Source organism: Megascapheus bottae, chromosome 4 (assembly GCF_031878675.1).
Source record: "Megascapheus bottae isolate mThoBot1 chromosome 4, mThoBot2.hap1, whole genome shotgun sequence".
Lineage (NCBI taxonomy): Eukaryota > Metazoa > Chordata > Mammalia > Rodentia > Geomyidae > Megascapheus > Megascapheus bottae.
This window is the reverse complement of record NC_143512.1, coordinates 53,610,719-53,636,922: the sequence shown is the minus strand read 5'-3', so window position 1 is coordinate 53,636,922 and position 26,204 is coordinate 53,610,719.

Genomic DNA, 26,204 nt, shown 5'->3' with positions numbered 1-26,204 from the left:
AACATAACAACAGAAGTTGAAAGGGATTTCCCTTCCTGAAAGACCTTTAGGTATGCTCTGAGACTTGTGTGATTACATTGTTATGCAGATATATTGACTGCGGACTGAAATAAATCAGATAATCTCACATTCTCACCCCATTTATCAGAGTATGGTATCCACAAATGTACTTGTGGTAGTGTAGGATATAGACCCCTACATTAAGAATAAAAACATAGGTTCATGTTTAAAAAAAAGGAAAGCAAACCTTGGGACTAATGTTTATGTATAACTTAATTTAGCATTTTGAAAGTCAGTTGGGAATTAGAATTAAGTTGAAGATTTTAAAGAGATCCATGTATGGAACTATTTACAAAGGCATTGGAAAGGCTAAAAATGGAATCTAGATGCACTTTCCAGATACAAAACTATGTTAATAAATCTACTAATAGATAAGTAGGAAGCATCAAAGATTAGAAATACCATTTTCATTGAATCCTGGGCACAAAGAAGCTACTGAGAGAATTCTAGGTTCAGAACCATGTGGTGAATAAATGTAACCACATGCTGAAAAAAAAGATGCCTGCCTTTTATTCCTGATACCTATGAAGCCTGTCCTGTGACAATAAGAATTTTAATTAATATCATTAATAAGAAGTTAGAGCCTTTATAAAAGAAATCTCAGAAATATAGTCTTTCTCCTATTTTTTCTCTTTATTTTTTAGTTCCACATATTCTGAAGGTAAAATGGCCTATCTAAACCCATTCCAAACCTTGATGCAAGGAAGTCTGGAAAAATACAGATATATTTAAATTTCACAGCCCTGTATTATTGGAGAGTACATTGGGAGGTAAATTCATTGTGTGTTTAGTAATGAGCATTCATATTTTTATTTGATGAAACTTTCAAATAACAATGTCAATCACAAATATAAACCTGCAACAATCATGTTGAACTATTGCGTCTGTCAGAATGAGTCCACTTCTCTTAGCCACTGCTAGCAAGTAATTTATTCCTCACCTATTTCAGTTTTCTTTTGGTATCCTATTACTTCTGGCTAGAATACAAAATTGGCTACTTATAATAAAACCCATATGGGTAAAAGAAGAAAAAATAATTGTTTTACAGACTAATACATGTATGTATGACTATGACTAGAAACTATAGTACTTACTTCTGCCATAAAGCAGAATATGAAATTTAAATTTCTTTCTTTCTTTCTTTCTTTCTTTCTTTCTTTCTTTCTTTCTTTCTTTCTTTCTTTCTTTCTTTACTTGCCAGTCCTGGGCTTAAGCTCAGGGCCTGAGCACTGTCCTTGGACTTTCTCAAGGCTAGAGCTCTACCACTTGAGCCTCAGCACCACTTCCAGCTTTTTTTTTCTATGTATGTGGTACCGAGGAATTGAACCTGGGTCTTCATGCATGCTAGGTAAGCACTTTAACCACTAAGCCAAACTCCTGGCCCCAAATTTCTTTATTTATTACCCACAAAATAAACCCTTCATCTAGTGCAAACCTTCTGAAGTCACTGAAAACTATATTGTAAAGCACCTGAGCCTAGAGATTTTGATTATTTGATTGCTTGAGTTTTCCATATTTTTTTCCACTGGACTTGACAATATTGGAGGAGCCATGATTTTTTTATTAAGATTTTATTAACATTGATTTTTTATAACATATTTCAAATGTCATGTGTGGTAAACAAGTATTCAAGAAGGGAATCTATTAACAATCACTGACACAGATTTTAGAACACAATTAAAATTAAGCTGAGGGTTTCCTATGTCATAGGTACATGTCAATCTTTATAATATAACATTATGTCTATAGAGTATATATCCCATCATATATTTTTATGTCTATGTAGTTATGTTTATATCTCCAAGACCATGTCCATAACCTTGGTGTTGCTTTTGAACAAACTCTTCATTACCTGTAATAATCAGAATAAGTCTCTTCAGCCAACAAAATTATTGACTTAATTTCTGTTCCTTATTTTGATGGCTTGAATAGTTACAACATGTGTAGTGATTTTTTTCACCATTCCATCTAATATAACATTTATTATATACCTGGTATCTTGAGTTCATCGACATTCAAAACAATATCCCAAAGCTAAGCATTTTGTAAGTAGTTCAGGCATCCTTTACAAATTCTCTCAAACCTTTTGGTTTACTGACTTACATTTTGTGTATGGTTCTACAGAGGTCAACATGAGATAAATTCTATTTATAATGTGACCTTCCTAAGCTCTCATTTAACAAATGAACAATATTATTTAATCTTTATATTAGAGCTAACTCAGAATCCACGAGTATTAATCCCTAAGGTACTAAAAAATCTTTTGTCAACCTATACTCATAATTGTACATAGCTCTTGGTCTCTTTACACAAGGCTAATAAGAAAAAAATTTATTCATATTTGAGAAATCATAATAGAGCTATTTCCCAGTAATATTCAATCTCCCCTTCATTCAAGAAGCTCTTGGATTGTAAACTGCCTAAGTTGAGGCAGTAACTGAGAGACTGGGATTTCCCACCACAGTCATACAAGTCAGGGTTTTATTTGGCCTGTCTAGACATTTTGCTTTTTTATTTAATTTTATTGTTTCTACAGATGAAATAGAATTTTGGTAGACTATATATCTCATTCAGATTTAGGAATGCTTGTTAAGTAGCTACTCCTCAAATTTATATGTCAGACCATTCTCATTACCACCTTATTCCTGGCACTATACCATATCTCTGGTGCTTAGAATTCCTTTCTGTCTTATTTCACCCAGGGATTCATTATTTTTCATTGACATATGAGAATGGATTGCATTTACATAGCACTCTCCAACTTTTGGGGGGGGCTTTGTATGACAATCATAGCATGTATTGCTTCTATTATTAGAACATTTCTTAATGTCTCAGTAGCATGTATTCCTTCCAATTGAAAAAATTAGTAGGTAATTTGATACATTCATTGAAATATTACATATTCAATATGTATTACCTACTGTGGGCTACATGTTTGTACACCTTTGGTGTAACTAGATAATAGTGATAAAGCCTTCATGAACGCAATTAGTGCCTTATACAGTAAGCCTCATTGTAGCCCTTGTCTCCTTGCCATGTAAGGACATGTGATTCCAATTAGGAATCAGGAAATTGGACCTTTCTGACACTGTATCTGTCAGTACTTTGATCTTGGACTTCTCTCTATCCATAACTGTGAAAAATAAATCTTCATTGTTCAAGCCACAGAATCCATGGCATTTGATTACAGAATCCTAAGCAGGCTAAAGAATATCCTTGAGATGAGAGTTTAATTTGCTAGTTGAACAGAAGTGAGAATGGTACCCAGTCTCTTCAGCCAGCATTACTGATAAGCTCATGCCCTGCTCCTTCTTGTCCTATAACTCACAGTAGTTTCATGCTTCCATGACAAATATTACATTTGGCCAACTGGACCATGATGAAATGTGACTGCAATGTGTCCAAGAGACTAATTGACTGCAAAGACTATTTGAAAAACAAAGGATGCTTCTGCTTTCCTCACTGAGACCTGGGGTTTGAAATGCTTGGAATCATCCACATCTTCTCAAATATCACTGATCTAGTCTGAAGAATCTGTTCTTTCTGGATGAATCATACATCCACTTGCACTCATGTCTAGATTTCTGTGATATTTAGATGAGTTTTAGATTTTAGAGTTGGTGCTGGAAGAAGACTCCCAAGGCTATGGGGATGGAATTAGTATGTTTTGCACATGATAATGATAAGGGACATTTTTTTTCAGGGAGCAGAATGCTACAATCTTAGTGCTCATGTCATTTCAATATTAAATGATTGAAGCCTCAATCCCCAGTTAAAAGATGAAGTACTTTGGGAAGGTAATTGGTTTGTAAGTGTTGAGTCCTCATGAACAGGATTAGTGTCTTTATAAGAAAACCCACCAGAGAGATATCTCCTGTAAACCAAAAGGGAATCTCCATCAGACACTAAACTTACTAGTAACTTGAACTCAAACCCCTCTTCTAATGCTAGAACTATGAGAAAAAAATACATGCTGTTTAAGCACACAATCATCATAATAATCCAAGGTAAGAAAACTACTACAAGACTACTAAGATACTTACTAGTATCCTAAATGATTAAAAAAAATCTTAACTGTATTCAAGCTCAAATATGCAAAAATACCAAATTTAGAGTCCCATCTTTGGATATAGACTCAGTGTAACCATTTTGGGTACTTAATGCTGTAATGACCAGAACTGGTTATAGATAAAATTATTTGATGAAGGAAATTAATCACAAAAATTTTTATTGGATTATGGGATATATAATTTTATGTGTCAGCAGGACTAGGTCATAGGATCTCAATATTTTGTCAAACCTTAGATTAGATGTTTCTATGAAAGTATATTCAGGTGTGATTGACATTTAACAATCATAATAATAAGTAATTCAAGTTAATGCTATGGATGAGTTTTTGCAATTAAAGGCCTTTTAAATATAAGACTCATGTTTCCTGAAGAAACAATTATGTCAGCAGAGAGTTTTTGGTTTAGATGTGGGTTATGGGGCTTGAACTCAGGGACTGAGTAGTGTCCCTGAACTCTTTTGCTCTTTACCACGTTGAGTCATAGCATCACTGCCACTTTTTTGGTCATTAATTAGAGTCTGGACTTTCCTGTCCAGGCCTGCTTTGAACCGTGATTCTCAGATCTCACTCTCTTGAATAGCTAGGATTTTCAGGCACGAGCCATAGCAACCTGATCAATATAGACCTTAACACTTGAACTATAATATCAAATCTTTCCTTGGTCTCCAGACTGACCTGCTTTTCAGAGTTTGTACTTGATAGCATCTACAAATGTGTAAGCCATTTCCTAAAACACACACACACACACACACACACACACACACACACACACACACACACACACACACACACCCTTATTTGCTCAGTTTCTCTGAAGAACCATGACTAATATATAAGGATGAGTAATTGGTTCTAGACCTGGCTTGGAGAATATTCTCAAAAACCAACTTCTGATCTACCAGACCGGATATAATAATGCAAGCTTAGCCGGGGACAGTGACTCACATCTGTAATCCTAGCTACTCAGGAGGCTGAGATCTGAGGATCCAGGTTCAAAGCTAGCCCAGGAATTAAAGTTCCTGAGACTATTTATCTCCAATTAACCACTAGAAAAGTGGAAGTGCATGGTGGCTCCAGGGGTAGGGTTGTAGCCTTGAGCTGAAGAGCTCAGGGACAGCTCCCAGACCTAGTTCAAGCCCCATGACCCACAAAAAGAAGAAAAATAATAATGCAAGCTTGCCATAATTGAATTATGAGATTTTGGGACAGAAGAAACTGAAATGGGAACTTCAGATTCAGGAGATTGTTTCACCTCAGCTGGAATCCAGATAACAGAATGCTGTGGACACACACAAAAATCAATGTTATTCCTGCTAAGGATATACTAAAAAAATAAACCAAGTTAAATTCTAATTCTAAAATCAAATCAATCTCCCTATCCTGTTTCGAGGCCCAAGCAAGCAAACAAAAAAGGGATGTGATTATGATTTTTTGTAGAAAAATTTCACATCCTTTATGATTGTGGTCAATAGCAAGGAGAAGAGCTTCAGAAATGCTGCCTCTTCTCACTTCTCAATATGACCTTTATAATACATATATTTGATGCATTATAATCAACCATAATCAAGAAACCATTAGGCAACTATATTTTATTAGACACAATAAAAGCAAAATTAAAACACATACATTAAGAAACTTTGCATTCCTGGATTTTTTTATATCAGATGTAATAATTGATTGCATCCCTGAGGCTTGCACTGTAGGAGTAGCTCCTGGGAGACAAATGCAGCAAGCAGAATGGAAAACGTTTGATACTATACCCTTTCCTGAGGAGAAGTTCCTCCTTCTCCTTTTAATTTATTTTAATATATATACACATGCACTTTTATTGAATAGGTATAATCCTACTTCTAACACTTAAATGTTACTCAGTAAGCCAAATAAGTTTCATTTCAACAAAAGCAGCATAAGGTTGAAGCAGAAAACCTGTTGTGGCTTCTGACACAGACAGATTTCAAGACTGGATGTAGCTTAGTGGTAGAGCCCTTGCCTCGCATGTACAAAGCCCTGGGTTTGATGTGGGCATTCACAACCTATCTACAACCCATGTGTCCTTGAAACCATTTCATGTTCCTAAGTCCCAGTTTCTGTCATTTATAAAAAGAAATAGTAAAATCTACTTCATGGATCTAAAATAGGAATAAATAAGGTTCAAATGTCAAGTCCAACACAATTAAATACTGGTTTATTTTTCTTATTAACTTCTGTAGTTCTGTCTTCTTTCCTTAATCACTTCTTCACTAGTGTAGTAATATAAAATTTCAGGCAAGTTTGTTTACCTAGGAAAACCTTAGGCTCCTTATCAGTAAATACATATTAATGCTTACTTTATAAACTTATTTTAAATGTGAAGCAATGCAATGTGTGTAAAATGTCTCCTGTTTAATACTTTGTGCCATCTACAGTGTAATATATAGTAGTCTATTCTTACTAAGATATATAAGATTCAAAGTATATTTCCTTTAGCACATTAGATGCCCAAGGAAGTACTTAACTATACCTCCACCCTCCACTCATGCCTAGAAGCAGTCATTGCAAGAGACTGAAGGAATCAGTGCTATGTTGAAGCTTGTTGTACCCGCTTGCAAGAACCATGAGCAGTGTTACCCAAAATCGAACCATGTAAATCTATCGCTAAGTTTTATTGACAACAAAGGAAATACTTATTAAGATCTCATTTTGGAATCATTTGACCATATTTCACTATTGCTAACATGCTCTTGAGATGGTAATGATTTGTATGATAGGACCTGAAGAGCTGGTTACTGCCTCTCTCTCTGTCTCTCCTGTTGTTTGTTCTGTGACACCATCTTGGTAGTTTGGAATCAGCCCTTGGGACAGCATTTTCACCCCTGGAAATCAGTAAATGCTACAAATCTGATTGTTTTCTCCCCAGAGATTTCAGTGATATACCAGCTAGATCATCAGCAGAAAAGATATTCATTTGATATTTAAGATCAAACTCCCTATCCTTTCTTTTGTTTATAGAACTTGCAAGCCTGTTCCAGGCTGCCTTGGGTCCTAAAATGACAAGCTTATTCACTAAGAAGTCTCTAACCTCTCAGAAGGTGTTATTTTGAAAAGTAAGGCATAGAAATTGCATTCATATTCTGACACATTAGGTTTTGTGGGCTGAATCATTTGAATACCAGTGACACATAGGAACTGGGGAATGAGATCACAATAGCATAGGACCATTTAGAGAGGAAATCTCATCATTCTGCTGCATTGTAACTAAAAGACAGGAGAATAAAAAAAATAGCAGTTAAAATAAGTTAGACACCCTCAGTGAAGACTGATAATTAGAGCTGAAAATAGTTGTAATTTTAAGATAAGATGAACATTAGCACTCTGTTTTTGTCTTGCTGTTGTTGTATGTAAAAAATCCAACATTATCTGGTCTCCTTTTTTATCCCCAATGACAGAAAAAGAAGAAAAGGTGAGGACATAGTAGAAAGAGTTAAGAAAACAAAACAAGGGCATTGAAGTCCTTGTTCAATCACCTATTGTGACAATTAGATTATCAAGAGAAACATTATGGATGTTACTAAGCTAGATGCATTCTTAGAGATATTAACATAATTCAAGGTGTCCACAAGAATAGTAATAAAACACATATAATGTAATAAGATGAGAAATTTGATGGAATGATCTGCTATTCTTCTCACATAAAAATGATAAACCCAAATATAAAAAAGAAAGTCTAAGAACCCAGACAATGGTGTATTCCACACTGATCAATGAATATTTTTTTCTATCCTATTGGACTAAATTATTTTCTACTTATTCATCATAATGCAATTTAGGCCCTAGTTCATATTGCAGAAGTTAGATAAGGAGAAGAGCAGGTACCTCCTGAAAGAAAATAGCCAGTCTGGGAGATGGTTGGACAGACTGATTTTTGAAGGCCTCAAGCCAGGTTAAAAAAAAAACAAACAAAAAAACCCCTGTGCAGCTAATTGTATCATTGAATTGTTCCTACACAACCTTTTTAGCCAAACCTATGTCTCTGTCATTCTATATACTGAGAAGACTATGTTCAGGAATTTACTAGCCTATGTCTCCAGAGCATGACTCAACAGAACACAGGAAGTCAGTTGTGACTAAGATAAACTAAAATCCCATACCAGTGAAGCTAGGCCTGAAAATGAACTCATTACTCAACTCACTCAACTCCATTCACTTAAGAAATACTAATCAGTGAGAAAATAGAAAACATCCTACATGCTCCTGAAGAATGAGAAATTGGTAGTTTCATTTTGCTATGCCATTGTTATCCTGTTCATCTCTCTTGTCGTATCCACTCAGAGATAACAATCTACTACGCTTTATAAGTTACCATCCCTTTAGATTAAATATTGAAGAATATTGAAGTCTCAGGATGAAAACTCATCATATTCTTACTAACAGTCTTTTCTCTGTGCTTTTGTCTACTTTTGACTGATATAAAAATGCTTTTGTATTGTAATTGATGAAGAAGAACTTTTTGCTCACAGCTCTACCATAGGGGAACAGATCAGGGTGTCAAGAGATGTAGCCTGTCAATTACAGATTTGACTTTACAAATGACACCATTTTCCTGCATCGTCATACAGTGGACTAAAATTTGTGGGAGGTCTCATTCACAAGAGAACTAACTCCATGAGGACTTCACTCTCATTGCCTAGTCACTACCTAAACTTCCTATCACTATCACATTAGCTATAAGGTTTCACATTCATTTTAGGCAGAAACAAACCTGTTAATAGGTTTCATTCTGACTGAAGAAAATTTTTATTCTCATTTTATTATTTAGTGTGTTGGAAAAATTTCATTGTCCGGCTATGAATTCTTGCTACCTGTGAATTATACAGTTTGTATGCTACTTCACCATAATACTGTAATCTTTGCTAAAATACATCACAAACAGACACATACACACATTCACCCACAAAAGCACATACATACACATGTCCAGCAAAGTTTATATGGTGAACGATACTGAAAAATTAGAAATGTGAAGAAATTAGAGACTTACAAAGAAAACAGATGTACCCCATTATTTAGCAATACTCTGTCTTATCTTAGCTCATTTTATTCCTAACACAGAGGTGTCCTTGTTGGTATCTACTGCTTTTGGCTTCAAGTGCTTCTTTAACATATACTTTTCAGTTGGGCACTGGTGGCTCACACCTGTAATCCTAGCTTATTCAGGAGGCTGAAATCTGAGGGTTGTGGTTCAAAGCCAGACTGGGCAGAAAAGTCCCTGTGAGACTCGTATCTCCATTTAATCACTCAAAAACTGAAAGTGGCACTGTGGTGGAGTGCTAGCCTTGAGCACAAAGAGCTCAGAGACAGTGACCAGGCCCTGAGTTCAAGCATCACAACCAGTCAAAAAAAGAAAAAAAGAGATATCTCCCTCAAAATAACACAAAAATAATACCTCTGTTGCTTTTTTAAATAGTATGTTTGATTCTATTATAGATGGCATTATGCTAATTTTTGTTAAAGATTTTATTAACATTCATTTTTACAACATATTTCAACTGTTATGTTTAATCAACAAGTATTCAAGAAGGGAATCTCTATATACAATCACTGGCACATAGATTTTAGAACATAAATTAAAATTAAGCTGAGGATTTATAAGTCATAGATACATATTAATCTGTAGAGTATATCTATAGAGTATATAGCCTATCATATATTTTTATGTCTATTGTAGTTATGTTTATATCTCCAAGACCATGCCCATAACCTTGGGTACCCAAATATTGAGTCATTGCTCTTGTACTGTTTGGATCTAATATCTACATATTAAGGATACAATGTGCCTTTGGTCTTGACTTACCTCACTCAACATGATTTGCTCTATTCCCATTATATATATATATATTATATATATGTACATATCACTTTTTGTGTCCATTCATCTGCAGTAGGGCATCTGGGTTGTTTCCATTGCTTGGCTATTGTGAATAGTGCAAAGATGAACATGGCTGAGCAGGTATCCTTATCATATCCTGGGATATGATGCTCAGGGTAGACGCCCAGGAATGATATGGAAAGATTGTAGGGAAGGTCTATTTTCAGCTCTTTAAGAAATGTCCAAACTGCCTTCCAGATTGGCCGAATTAGTTTACATTCCCACCAGCAGTGCAGTAGGGTTCCTTTTTCTCCACATCCCTGCCAGCATTTGTCATTGTCTGAGTTCAGAATATTCGCCATTATAATTGGGGTAAGGTGGTATCTTAGGGTTGTTTTTATTTGCATTTCCTTTACAGTCATGGATGATGAGCATTTTCTCATATGTTTTTCTGCCATTTTAACCTCTTCTTTGGATAAGTCTCTCTTTAGTTCCCTTGCCCATTTAGTGATTGGTTTGATGGGTTTGGGAGGATTAATTTCTTGAGTTCCCTGTAGATACTGGATATTAAGCATTTGTCTGATGTATTATTGGTAAATATCTTTTCCCAGGTGGTTGGCTGCCTTTCTATTTTAGTAGCTATGTTCTCTTACATGCAGAAACTTTTTTATTTTTAGGTAGTCCCATTTGTCAAGTCTCTCTCCAATCTGTTGTGACCCTGGGACTCTGTTCAGGAACTTTTTGCTTGTGCCTATGAGTTCCAGTGTTTCTCCTACTCTATCAAGTGACAGTTACAAGGTTTCAGGCCTGATATTGAGGTCTTTGATCATTTTGAGTTATTTCTTTTGCATGGTGATAGTCATGCTATTTTTAAATTATACTTCACAAGTTTCCAGTTACATAAACTGACTTCACATCTGGGCATATCTAAATAGCTGTCCTATGTAGAAATAGCTACATGCAGCACATGCATTCATAAACATGCTCATGAAGGCTTCCAGGTTCCTAGGGTCCTATGGTACTGTCACCACTATTTACACTATTTACCATCACCACAACTTTCACACTTTTATTTTTATTTTATTTTATTTTCAGGATAATGTATAAAGGGGTTACAGTTACATTCATCAGGTAATGAGTGCATTACTTCTCAAACCTTAATGCCCCATTCACATCTTTATTTTTAGTGCTGAGAATATCTAAAAATAGAGGGAAATAATGATCTTCTTTAAGAAGTGCAATGGATAAAGCTATAGAAAATGACATGAATAGAGTGCATTGACTTTACGTCAAATAGATCTGGACCTGAATTCTCTTACAAAGCTACTTGACCGTGATGGATTATGGGAGGATCACTACATTATAAAACTGGTCATGAAGTACTTCTCTAAAAAGACTACACTGACACTTTAAAGCAAAAATGGATATAAAATTTTCAAATACCATGTCTGTCATATATTATGTATTTAATAAATATCAGCTTTGATGACTAGTTTTATGACACTATCAAGCACAATGTGGATGAACTCTGTGGAGGCCAAAAGAATTTCTTTGGGCAGGTTTTCCATATGAACTCTGTTACACACATACACACACACACACACACACACATTATTGCATTATTAACATGCAATTTTTTTGCCAGTCCTGGGCTTGAGCGTCCTTGGACTTTCTCAAGGCTAGAGCTCTACCACTTGAGCCTCAGCTCTTCTGGCTTTTTTCTATATATGTGGTACCAAGGAATCGAACCCAGATCTTTGTGCATGATAGGCAAGCACTATACCACTCAGCCAAACTCCCGGTCCCTTAACATGAAGTTTTTATATTCATTTCAGTATTGGTAAATTATTCTTTGATCCCCTTAGACCATACATCACAGGAGAATATTTTTGACTCTTACCACAGCCTGTATTTCATTCCTGTGAAAATGGAAATCAGATATTTTTATGCTTATCTTTATGATATTGTTCTCCTGTATTGAAGAAAGCTAAAGACTGCCTGTGTGCAATCATTTAGGGCAATCCTCTGGTGGATCTGAAAATTAAGTGAGCATGTTCGGCAAATGAGTAGAAGATGCCCGTCAGAATATCATCTCCGTGTTAATCAAGAAACATTTCAGCACCAGTAGGTTCTGGAGAACAGGTACCCGTGTGATGCCACACGTTCTGAGCATTGTTCAGTGGAGGGTACCCTGTAAAGGCTAGTGATACTTAGGAGGAGAGACTAGTTTCTCTTAGTAGTGGTAGGGATGCTTACAGCACTGGTGGTACCCAGGGCAGTGAGAGAAACATTCAAAAGAAACACAGGGTCTATTGACAGTTTCAGAAAAGAATTATGCAAATGCAAGGACAAAGCTCATCAGAACTTGAAGAAGAAGAATACTTGAGATAGATGCAGCTTTAGTGATGTCTCTTGAATGCCATTCGTCTGAAATCTGTTTTGATAGTAGCTCTCTGGAGAATGACTGAAGGGTACCTATTCTGAGCTTTCTCATTAATGATAAAGAAGAAAGTTTGCTCTCAACAGTGAGATAGAACTGTTATTGTGTCAAGAAAGTTAAAGAACTCAAAAGTTTTCACCTGAACATAGTACAAATCTCTCCTTGGAAGGAATGAGTCACCGCGTATCCACAGGCACCAACAAAGTCTTTAGAAAACAGACTCAAGTCCATTGAAAAGTATAAACAAATAGAGCTGGGATGCTCACTCTCCTCTGTACTTACAAAATAATTTGACCATTAAACTGTCTACAGATAGCTATTTTCTTCTTTCGTTCTTTCTTCCTTTCTCCTTTCTTCCTTTCCCCTTCCTTCCTTCCTTTTCTTTCTTTGTTTCTTTTTTTGCTACACATTGTATCAGACTAGTAATAAAGAAGTTCATGAGCCAACTCAATTACACTAACAAACACTCTATCTTACCTAAAAGAAAATTAGATAGGTATACTGATGAGTAGAAAAGGTGTTATTAATACCATTCAGGAAGCTCAATGGGTTTAAGATGTTGTTAATGACTATGAGAATATGAATTGCTAGTGTGGCAAGGTATTAAGTACAAGTCACTAAATAACTCTTGCTGCTCAGCCAATTTAAGTATTTGTTGTTTTCCTCTTAAGCCAATTAGAAGACTATTGAAAATCAAAATGAAATGGAGTAATAACAGCTTGATGGGAACTCAGTGTCTTACTCAATGGGGGACTGAAAAGATCAATGCCATTACTTATTAGAAACAAATTTTGGTTTAGAGAAAGAAAAGGATGTGTTTTGAATTACCTCATATTTGCTAACACTTTATATGTTAGCACTAGACATTTCTGGATTTTTAAGACTACGGGAGTTAAGCCAATTAATGGGGTAGATAAAATAACAAAGTAAAAGCATTTTTCCTTCTCAAACATATTGGTGCTCAAGAAAGTTGTGCCTTTTATGACTAAGAAGGTAAAGAGATTCAGACTGACGGGGGGGAGAGAGAACTTTGGTGCTCACTTCCAAACAAATGCAGACCCTTTTTGCAATCACCTGAACTGCATGTTATGAAAAAGCAATGAAGAAAGAATTAGTATAGAACATTTTGCATGCTTTTTCCTATAAACATCTCCCAGGTTTGCACCGTATTCACAATATTTACATAAAATGGAAATGTATTTATTACAGATTCAACAGATCATAATGAATTTGATAAGGATGATAGGAGCACGGAGCCAGTTGGGCCTTTTGTTGCAGAATATGAACAAGTTGCACAGAATAGATTTATTTAAAGTTTGACAGGCATGTAGCCACAAAGACAGGAGAGGAGCCCAGATCTGATCTGCAAATAAATTCTTTCTTGGATGGTAGTGTGGTGCAGCGTTGTGTGGAACAAAGAAAGCTGTGCAAAATTGCTGCAGACACCCAGGCAATGTTGCTTTTGCTCTTTTCTAATTAACGAAGGTATATTTAATCTTTCTTACTGATTGTGCCCATAGTTATACAAATTCTTCCTGCCACACAGGGACCACATTTAATTCTCTGCTGTTGAAATTCTTCATCTAAATTCTCTGCCTTAGCTTTATCTTATTCTTTTCCTTTTCTACCAAATTCAATGAAGATCATGTAGTTACCATACTCAAACTCCATTAAAATATTAAACATGTTACTATGAATGTTAGATCAAATCAGTCAGAGTGATGTTTGTAAATCATTGCCAAGAAATTCTTCTAAGTAGATGAACTGAATAAGAAAGAATGATGTGTGCATTAACTATTGCCACTTCTTGTGATCATGAGAAAGATCATCAGAAGGCAGATTGAATAAGATTTTCTGAGAGCTTTGATGATTCCTGTTGAAAGGAGACCAAAAACAAAGAATTAAAATTCAGGGCTGGGCCTTTTGAGTATAAAGTTACTTGGATACACAGTGTGTGCTCTTTTTTTAAAATAACATAGAGTGTGTCTGATATTTTGGAAATGCACTGTGTTTGAAAGGCAAGTAAAGGCAGCTGTCTCAGACCATGTCTGGCTTAGAAACAACTTCTGCTGTGCTCTGGAATTAATACACCAATGCAGTTATTTGGATTTAATACATGGCAGGTTTGAAACTATTTGAGACCAACATTAACCCATAGCATCCTTCAGAAAGGATGGTAGGAAATAAGTGAGGAGGTAGAGAAAACCAGTAAGCTGTTTCAGAAGGCCAGACGCAAAATAGTTAGAACTAGTGCTTAGACTGCAAACCTGGAAGTAAGCTAGTAGATATGAAGGGAAATGTTAAGTTGCATCAATACTACTGTTCATGTCCAATAAGATGGCTGTGTAATACAACAGAAAATCCAAATCACAACATCATTTCACATATTAGGTATTATTATGATGGCTAAAAATTAAGGTAATAATAGTTAAATCTACTCCTCCCTAATGAAAGGTTAACATTTTAGAATTATAAAACATTCAGGTGCAAGTGACATCGGTGAAAGCCAGATGTTCCCATGAAGTCTATTTCATACATCAATCGTATTTAGTAGTTGTATAGCTAATGGATCCATTTTCATTTGAAAACTATTCTAAGATGATCTTCAATTTTGTTTTCTGCATATTGTTAACTCAAATTACAAGTATTTCTAGGTGTTTATGGTACTATAGTTATGTGACTCAGATTTCGCAATCACTGTTAGTTTAAAAATAACACAGTAAGCTCCCAAAACATTACTTCCTTAACACTGAAGTTCACATTCCTTGAAAGAAATGGTTAAATTTATAGCCACCAAATGAGCAGAATCTCAAATTTGCTTTCCATTTTTCCATTTGCCACACATAAAATTGCAAGCATGTTTAGTTCTAGCACAAAGCAAAACTACTTTTCATGTGAGGTGTTTCATATGTCCAGGTATCTAATGACTTCTCAGTCTAAATTTTATTACTTCTTCCAAGTTTTCAATGCATATTTTTAAAATCCTAAGGTTATTTTCAAAAGTAAAAGAACAAGTATGTCTTAGACTGACAATAGTTAAAGCTAATTTAATATTTAAACTTTGATCAGCCTTTGTCAACTTTCAGAATCCTGCTGCATTTTGTGTTTTGCATTTCCATAAGTGAAATGAGATTTATAGTACAATTTTCTCAGCAATGACATACAGATTAAAATTAAAATTGAGACCTGCAATTGAATTATTAATTGTCCTCTATATTAACAGACTCAGATTTAAAAAGACCATTCAAATTATCAAATGATAAACAGTAAAGTAAAATAATATTATAATACAAGGAATTATGAATATCTCCTGGCAAAAAGCAGCTCTAACCCTGAAATTAAATAAAAAATTCTTTAAAACCCTTATAGAGTCTAAGCTTACGAAGCTCCTGTCTTCTACCTTACCATCCCATAAATTTGAAAGTAAATTTAGCCTTATAAACATAAATTGCATTTATTCTTCACTGTCATTGCTTTGAAATATCTCCTTCCAAACATTCTAGTTCTCTTTTTGTCACTAAGTAAAGCGACAATTGTCTTGCTGGGAACAAATGAAGAAACTTGGCCTCAATGCCCAATCAGGTTGCCATTTTTCTGTAAATGACAAGTTCACATATACTATGTACTTGCAAGAAAGATGATACTTTATATAAAATAAGTTTATTATAAGAAAGAAAAATAATAAGTGAATATTTGACAAGAGAAAAAACAGGGGCTGAAGCTTCCTCATTAAATAAGTTATATTCTTTGCCTTTCCTACTTCCTCTTGTATTTTAGATTATGTGTAAATCCTGCATTTTCCTTTGGTGATCACCATCCCATCTCACCCCCTACCCAAAGATGCCCAATGACAGGCCCAGACTTTATTTCTAATTTCTCTCCCTCCCTCCCTCCCTCCCTCCATATCTCTCTCTCTCTCTCTCTCTCTCTCTCTCTCTCTCTCTCTCTCTCTCTCTCTCTCTCTCTCTCTCTCTCCCTCCCTCCCTCCCTCCCTCCCTCCCTCCCTCTCTCTCTCTCTCTCTCTCTCTCTCTCTCTCTCTCTCTCTCTCTCTCTCTCTCTCTCTCCTTTTTGTTGGTTGTGGGGCTTGAAATCTGGGGCCTGGGCTCTCTACCTGAACTCTTCACCTCAAGGCTACCGCCCTACCCCTGGGCCTAGGTGTTGGTCCTGAGCTCTTCAAGTCTACCACCCTATCTCTTGAACCACAGGGCCACTTCCAGTTTTCTAGTGGTTAATTGGAGATAGGAGTCTCACAGTCTTTAGTTAGTTACAAGCTAGCATTACAGGCGTGAGCCATGACGACCGATTGACCGGCTCGGAGGCCTTTTACCTCTCCAGATGATGGAGCAAAAATCACAGGGTGTATTGATTCTTGGGCTCATCCCAAGAATTCCAGGAATTAGTGCATACGCAATCCAGTTTGGCTTACCCCTCACTCTCAGTCTATTCTATTGTCTCTCTCAAAATTTCCTAGTAAATGCCTTTTGTCACAATGCAGCCTACGTGATAATGCACCCTTAGCTGTTCTTTCTCTATTCTGTCCTACCTTTCTATGCCTGGCTCACCTATGAGCTAAGGACACTACAGTTGACTTTTGCAGAAACCCAAATGTGAAACTTCTAGGTGTTATCAAATTGCTTCAAAACCCTCTTCTTAGCATAACCTGTCTGCTGACTAGAGCATTCTTTCCTTAGACAAGACCTTTTGTGAAATCTTCCCTGTGCCAGCAAACTGTGCTTGATGCTGGAGAGATGAGGTGGATGAGGGATGAGCTGGTTTGTTTGGAGTCTGTGGCTGATGAGGTGGGTGGCAGGTTAAGAGATGATAACAATATGGTGTGATAGACACTCTTGACAAGGAATAGAGCTTCCCGATGCCAGGAGAGCAAAAAAGATTTCTCAGAGGAAAAGAAATGACATTTAAATGGAATCCTAGACAAGGGATATGAGTTAGCTTAAACAGAGAGATTGGAAGTTGGGGGAAAAGATGTTGAAGTTAAGGACTCAGCATATAAAGACACCAGAAATTTAGAAAGGTCCATGAATATTCTAGGCAAGAGAAATCTCTTAAGAATATGGGCAGAATCTAGAACATCACTAGATTTTTATTCATAGAAAATGTTAAATAGGGGGCCAGGAGTGTGGCCTAACAGTAGAGTGCTTGCCTAGCACGTGCAAAGCCCTGGGTTTGATTCTTCAGTACCACATACACAGAAAAAGCTGGAAGTGGTGCTGTGGTTCAAGTGATAGCGTGCTAGCTCTAGGACAGTGCTCAGGCCCTGAGATCAAGCCCCAGGACTGGCAAAAAATATGTTGTAGCATTCCTGTGAGTTTGCTCCATTGTCCTAGGGTATGTTGGGACCATAGATACATCTAGGAAAAAATGTCTAGAACTGAGCAGGACCACCAGGGGTGGAACAGTGAGGACACAGGACAGAAAGCTGCAATGCAAGATAAGTAAGGTAACTTTAGTGACATAGTGGTAGTTGGCACCAAAGAATAAATGGAATATGCCTGGAGTTTAGGCCAGTGGTAAGAGTGCTTGAATAGTATGCCTAGCATACTCGATTCCTGGTTACCACGTATATAGAAAAAAGCTGGCAATGGTGCTACGGCTCCAGTGGTAGAGTAGCTAGCCTTGAGAAAGTGCTCATGCCCTGAGTTCAAGGCCCAGGACTGGCAAAAAAATGGAATATAAATGAGGATAGCCACTGTGGAAATCAAACATGAAGGCTCCTCAAGAAAATTATGAATACAACTGACTGTCACCCAACAGTGCTCTACTCTTCTTGGAATGTCCTCAATATGGGCAGCGATATTGTTTTACCATTGCATTCTCTTGCTGCTCTGACCAACTGCCATCAATGTAGTGGGTTTAGGCAGCATACTCTCATCATCTTACAGTTCTTCTGGTCAGAAGGCTTAGGGAGCTCTTTTTGTACTGGATAAAAGACGTGTGCCACTGGCACCTGGCTTCTCTTTTCTTTTGAAGAAACAAATGCTACTCTTCCTTGACTGAGGAGACTATGCAATTTTGACTTCTGATAGAAGAGTAGAGGATTCATCTCATTTACTATCTTCCCAACCAATCAATAGCAGAATCAAACTACTTGAAATGAGTGTATTATCCTTCTCTGATGCAGGAGCTAGGAGGATATCCTGTGTCTTAACCTCATTCTATGCTGGGACACAAAATAGCTACATGGTGTACCTTATAGTCAGATCACCTTGGAATCTCCATGACAAGTGCTCAGTGCTCTCACACTCCCACCAAGAAGAAGCCTTGTCCATAGGCATTCCTGAATTGTTGCTCTGAGAATTGTCTGAAGGAATTCTGGGAAAAGAGAGATCAGACCCCAATGCATTTATTTTATTTTATTTTATTTTTTATTGTAATTAATAAAAGGGTTACATGACATGCATTTAGTAAGAGTATTAAATTTTGAACTGAAACAATTGAGGAAGGGAGTCAATATTTTCAATGGTATTACAAAGAGAAACTGTAAGATAAATTTAACATATGAAACAGACATCAGAAGTGTCTGCAACTAGAGAGAATATGTCCCAACTACTATTTCCACACCTTGTTTCATGTGCATTAGGGAAAAAATCTATTGGCACAGTTGTTTTGTGAGGAGCTCTTGATAAATGTGTCTGTTTCACATAATTTGGCGTGGGTAATCTCAAGAAGAGCAATAGAAGTCAGTCGAAGGTTTAACATTTTAAATTATTAAAATATTACAAACTATTTATTTTGCATTTAAATCATAATGTCAGCAGCCTACTTTTGCACACTCCAGCAGCCTTCTGAGCTCTGGGTCAGAGATTATCTTTATGATGGTCTTAACATCCAGATTCACTAGAAAAAGAAAAATATGCTAATATTAAACACTCCTAAAGAAAAGTGAGAACAAAGGTCTAGGAAAAAGTCAGAAATAATGACTGAAGATTCCAAAGTAGATTCATATGCAATTTTAATGGGAGTCTCAGATTCCCTTCCATACAGATTTTTTTTAGAAAGTTTTTTTTGTATGGTTAGCCATGATTTTCAAAAGTTCCTTTTTCCTACTTGTAAAATTTTGTCAATCTGAAAGGTAAAAAATTATTCAATATAAATTGCTTCTCATAAATAAGATTGATCATATTTTTTTTTCCCTGTCCTGGGCTTGAGCTCAGGGCCTGAGCACTGTCCTTGGGTTTTCTCAAGGCTAGAGCTCTACCACTTGAGCCTCAGCACTACTTCCAGCTTTTTTCTATGTATGTGGTACCGAAGAATCGAACCCGGGCCTTCATGCATGCTAGGCAAGCACTTTAAGCACTAGGCCAACCTCCCGGCCCAAGATTGATCATATTTTTATTTTTATATGATAAATAACAGACAGTGTATCTTTTATGTTATGATTAAGTTTATAAAATTTGAAGTTAAATGTAATCTTATTTAGAAAGTATTTGAAAATTAGAGTCACTAATCATTTTTTTCTGTATATGCTTATACTGGATTATTTAGTTATTTATTGTCATTTTAGAATTATTTTAAGATCTTTACTATATTTCTTGAACCATTTTGACATCTAATCTATCTGTGGAGGATACAGAGACATTTCCTAAAGATAAAGCTAATATATAACATTTTAGACAGTTATGTTATATAGCTGATTTTTTTCAAAATTCATAGTGTAGTTTTATATTGACACTAAAAGTTTACATAAAACTGATAGTCCAGATTCTTGGCCCATCACATTCAGGTTAGTTAAGTAAAGCATCCTTGCTTAAAGTAAAATAGATTAACTAGTAACAAAGAATGAATCAGCAATTAGACATTTAGCAAGTACATTCTATTTTTAAAATGTACCTCGTTGACATTTAAATATACATGTACTTTGACAATTCAATTTTTATCAAACACAAAAAATTATTAAGTCTCAGGTATACAGGCATGTATCTTTTTCCAAATGAATTTGTCATTTTAAATTCATCTATTTGATCTAGATCCTGAGGAAATGTGCTTGAGTTGTCTCTGAGGTGGCAAGAATAAAACATTTCTAAAGCCCATTCTGTGAAAAGTGTCTCCCATGTTTCTTAAGCAACCATTGAATCGTTCTTTCTTTGTTCCATTTGTCCAAGTGTCTTTCCTTGCTTCTTAGTGATGGACACACAAAGAGTTTCACACTGTTCCATTCTCTTCCTGTGCTGTAGGTGTGAATGCTGAGGGTCTAGAGGGTGAATGGCCCCAATGAATGCACGAATAGAGTGCTGCTTGAAGAGTGTGATGACAGGTAGGCAGAGGTTAACGCCGGGAATGCCCTGATATACGTAAATAATGCCTCAGTTGTGATTCTTCAGGACGAGTCACAGAGGGTTTTTACTCTCCCTGTGTGGTTAAGAGAAAAGACAGGAAGGAGTAAGAGAAAGCATTCCTCAGCTATTCCTGAGGTGACGTTTGAGTTGCAAATGTCCTGTGCTCAGTGTGAGGCAAAATTGCAGGCAATCCTCACTGTGCTCCCTGATTCTCTATTTTTTTTCTTTCATATAAATTATATTTAAGGTCAGACATTTTACATTTATTTATGTGCATACTACTTACTTGGGATTAGGTGTCAAGCTTCTGGTTTTGAACTAATGTAAGGAAGAGTTTTTGTTTACTTTAAATCTATTTTCATTGTATTTTAAACTTAACTTTCTTAGTTATTTAACAATTTTGATACATTTACTAGTTATCTAATTGCAAATGAACTTCACCATTCATGGATTCCCTTTTGATGAATTCAGCTGTTTGTTAAAGTTTACTTTGTAGTCTTGAAGTCAGTGTTCGCAATGCTTTATTGACTATGCTAACACACACACACACACACACACACACACACACACACACACACACGGAATGATTGGTTGTCTGATGTACATGTTCCAGGTCTTTTTGTTTCTGTTTTCATACTACAGATCAATGTACTTTTGAAGCTCTTTCTGGCACCATTTTCTTCAAGTTTTGTGCATTTTGCTAGTCTTTTGCTGTTAATAGTATAGTGCTAGCATGCTTTTTTATGTTGTTAAGTGTAGAAGACTTTGGTGTGCCATAGGAAGAGAGCCTTTTGTTATATAAGTTCCCTTCAGTCATGAGTTATGTACTGAATTTAATGCTAGTGAGACAATAAATAGACATTACATTCAGAACAGTGTCAATGAATAGAAACACATAAAAGAAGGCTATATAATGACTGATTGAAGATGCTGGGACTAGAAGCCTGCACAAACTTAACTGTGCATTTCTTCTATGAAAAAATTGTTTAGTCTTTGATAAATTAGCATTTGTAGAGATTGTAGAGAAAATCTACTTCAAGTAATAAGATTCAATTATATTAATTTTAGTATCTTTTATTAAATTAATAAACATCTGAACTATTGAATATGGAAGTACTTGTCAAGCTAATTGTCATTACTTGAAATGACTGCAGTTCTGAAGCAAGGAGCCTTAGAACCAGCGTTGGTTGGTTGGGTTTTTTTCACCTCTTTTTTTTTGCCAGTTGTGGAGCTTGAATTCAGGGCCTGAGCATTGTCCTTGGACTTTTCTCAGGGCTAGAGCTCTACCACTAGAGCCACAGTAACACTTCCAGCTTTTTTCTATGTATGTGGTACCTAGGAATCGAATCTGGGTCTTCGTGCATGCTAGGCAATCACTCTGCCACTACGCCAAACTCCCTGCCATAATTCATCTTTTTTTTTTTTTTTTTTTTTTTTTGCCAATCTTGAGGCTTAAGCTCAGGGTCTGAGCACTGTTGTTGGGTTTTCTCAAAGCTAGAGCTCTACCACTTGAGCCTCAGCACCACTTCCAGTTTTTTTCTATATATGTGGTACCAAGGAGTCGAATCCAGGACTTCGTACATGCTAAGCAAGCACTCTACCACTAGGCCTAACTCCTGGCCCAGCAACTCAACTTTTATATAGTGCTTGTCTCAGAGTTCTTTTTTTATATGTTTTTATTGTAATTAATAGAAGGGTTACATGATATTTGCCAGATAGAAGGTACATTAATTCACATACATTGATACCCTTTCACATGTATTAAAAACAAAGACATGAATAATTTCTAAGCTCTCTTCTGGCAATAAACTTCTGTAGAACAGATTATAAATTGGGTTGAGCTCTGAAAAGATCTCAAGGATGTTATGAATAAATTGTGGATGTATTCATGGTCCAGAATCTGGTGGTGATCTTGTTTTTGCTTTAGTCTTTAAGAAATGATTGTTTTCTCTTTCCCACTACCTGATGAATGTAACTGTACCCCCTCAATACATTACCCCGACAACAAAAAGTAGAAATAAATAAATAAGACAAAGAAAAGAAAATGCCTTTCAACCCATTCTTCCCACAAGGTCAGGAAGAAGCCCATTTGAAATTCCATGTTGGGTCCAACATGGGATTTAGGAAAATAAAGGCTCTATGGTTCCTTTCACTTCCAGGCTCCTGAGCTTTAAATTAAAAACAACAACAACAACAACAACAAAACAAACAAAAAACCTCCCTAGGAACTAAAGATAAATAGCACTGAAACTTGAAGCATTCCTTCTAAGCATTAAATAATGTTCCATTAAATTAAAAGGAATCTAAGAACTTTTAAGACTGGTGACAAAGAGGATGACAAAATTTATGAACTAAAAATAAAATATGGAATAAACATTAAGTAGAATTTTTTGTGTAAATAAAGCTTATAGACACCAGCCAAAATCTCATATATTACATGAATTAAAATAAATAAAGTGAATAAAAATTTAGTTTTATAAATCTTAGTTCTGAAGGGACACAAACTACTTATGGGATACAAATCAAATCAGATGATTAATTTTTAGTTTATTTATCAGTGAAATGAGAGAGACAAGACCCTGCTTTGGATAAATGATAGTGTCACAAAAAACAATATGTGTGCAATCTGAATTCACAATAAGTCTGAAAAGATCTTAGGACTTGTGCTAAGTTGTTTTGTTATTTTCATTATTAACAAATATCTGAGGAAGACTAATTTTTATTTTATTGTATTTTTTTTTCCAGTCCTGGAGCATGAACTCAGGGCCTTGGCACTGTCCTTGGGATTTCTCCAGGCTAGTGCTCTACCACTTGAGTCACAGCATTACTTCTGGTTTTTTTTTTGCCAGTCCTGGGCTTGAGCTCAGGGCCTGACCACTCTCCTTGGACTTTCTCAAGGCTAGAGCTCTACCACTTGAGCCTCAGCAGCACTTCCGGCTTTTTTCTATATGTGGTATCGAGGAATCAAACCCGGGTCTTCTTGCATGCTAGGCAAGCACTTTAACCACTAGGCCAAACTCCAGGCCCTGTTTTTTTTTTTTTTATGTGTATGTGGTACTGAGAAATCGAACTCAGGCCTTCATGTATGCTAAGCAATCATCTTTTTAAGAACAGAACCACCAGTGACCTGAGGATCTCCTTGGATGCTCTGCTCTTCAAGTTCCCAAGACCGATTAGCACAGCATGTTACATGAAAGTCCCACCTCATGAACCCTGAAAGGACTCATTCAATCCATACTTACTACACTTTGGTGAAACTGAGTAATCAATTATTTTCACTAAAATAGTAAGTAAATTTATTACATACATTAAATGCCAAAGAGAAAATTCTTATAGTTTCAATTGGATTTATTGTTAGAAATTTACAAAACATTTAGAAAAAAACAGTAACTTTGTATAATAAACAAAACAATTTCTCTTTTGTGAAATATCAGTGTCCTAGGAAAACTGATTTCAGCAAAGGATATCTATGTGTGAACTCCAGTACTGAGTATCTCCAACCAAATAGCAAAATAAATTATCTAACAAAATGTTGAGTGAAAAAATAAAAGCAGTTTCTATAAATATCACTAGTCTGAAATGGATTTTATTCTTAAGTAATAAATTCATATTTCCAAAGCCAATAACTTCAGAAATTGAAGTTTAAATGTAGCATTGGCCTCTTTAGGGTTATAACTGGCTGAGTGGCTGAGCTACTGGTAGCTAGAGGCATATTCATATTAATTAATATAATATTGACAAATCTGCTTAGCAGAAAACAAATACATAATATCAAAGTAAAGCTGAATAGTTCATAGAGATAAACGATTTCATTTTTTGGATATTAATGCTCTGTTCAGTTGCTAAAATGTCCTTTCCAAACCATTTCTTTCTTTGAAAATGAAGCTTTTCTTTCCAGTTGCATAACTGCCATAGGCTCTTAGAAATACTGTATGGTTTATTTCTAAAGTCATTTTCCAGTAGCTGCATGATGATACATCTATACACAATGACCTTGTAGGAGTCCTCTAAAAGGAGCTGTAGAACTTTTCCTTATATTGATAAAGCATCAAGAAGTCCAGGTGTAATTTAAAGGAACCTTAATTTTCTTCTTGCTGCCAAAAGTCATTTTGCTTTCAGTGGGTTTTTTTATTTCTTTCTCTTTCTTTCTTTCTTTCTTTCATTCTTTCTTTCAAATGCCATTGGCTAAAATTAAAAGTCATAATACAAACAGAAAATACCTATTAAAAATTATCATTTTCCACAATCAACCAGATCTTCCAAATAAATTATATTTATTTTAATGAAAGAGTTTTTCAAACCAGGACATCCATATTAGAGATCTGGTTTAAGAAAAGAACAAGCTATAAGATATTTTGGGATCTTTTTACATCAAGTCTTAATTTTTAAATCTCTCTACAACAGTTACTAGCTCTGTGATTTTAGCAAATCCATAGAGTTCTAAATCTAGATTCTCATAATCTCAAATAGTAGTAATACTAGGGGTAAATATATTTCTGATAAACTGTAAATGGCTTACCAGCCTAAAACTTCCTATACCTTAAGCAGCAGTTTAATGAAAAGATTTTATTAGCGAAGCAGGTTAAAATAGTATGCTAAATCTGCAATATTGCAGTGCCTTCATGATGATGATAATACATTGCATAACCCATATTATGCAAAGTTACCAAATATATAGATAAGTACATACTTTATCCTAAGAATATAGGTAATCAAAAAATGTAGAATATCTGGAAAGATGCAAAAAGTGTACATTTTTGGCTGTTTCCTATAGAAAGACATAGTCAAACAAATGCTATCTGGAAAGATGCAAAAAGTGTACATTTTTGGCTGTTTCCTATAGAAAGACATAGTCAAACAAATGCTTAGATAAGCATGACTTCAAATGCAACTACACAGTATAAATTACAAACAGATTCTATAATTTTGTGATGTAGAACATTTAGTGTTAGGACTTAAGAAGCAGTTCTCTTCGGTATCCAGTTAGTGAAGATCCCAGATCTCTTCTCTTCCAATAGCTCCTAGAACTTGACTCCTAGAGCAATGAAGAGATGAGACTCATGGACATTAGGGCCGATTTTCTGTCCTAATGACTGTGGCTGCTTCCAGTTCTCCTCGAACCTAGGTTCTACTTAATCAGATTTCAAAGTGTACCTTGTCTGCAATTCTGACATTCAGATGATCCCTGATTTTCACTGCTTGGGTGAAATTTGGCTTTCCAAAAACAACATGTGATGGATATGTTGCCAGAAAGATTAGCTATAAGGACACTTCAGCAAATAAATGCTCTTCTTTTTTTCTTTCTCTTTCTCTTTTGTTGCATTGTTTAAAGATACTGTTTAAAATGGCCACGATACTATTCTACTATCCAGACTCTACAAAATCTTTGGGGGAATTTAGCCTATTTTGGTATTTCCCATATTTTAGCACCATGAGCACATAGAAAATATTCAAGAAACTGGGGCCGGGAGTTTGGCCCAGTGGTAGAGTGCTTG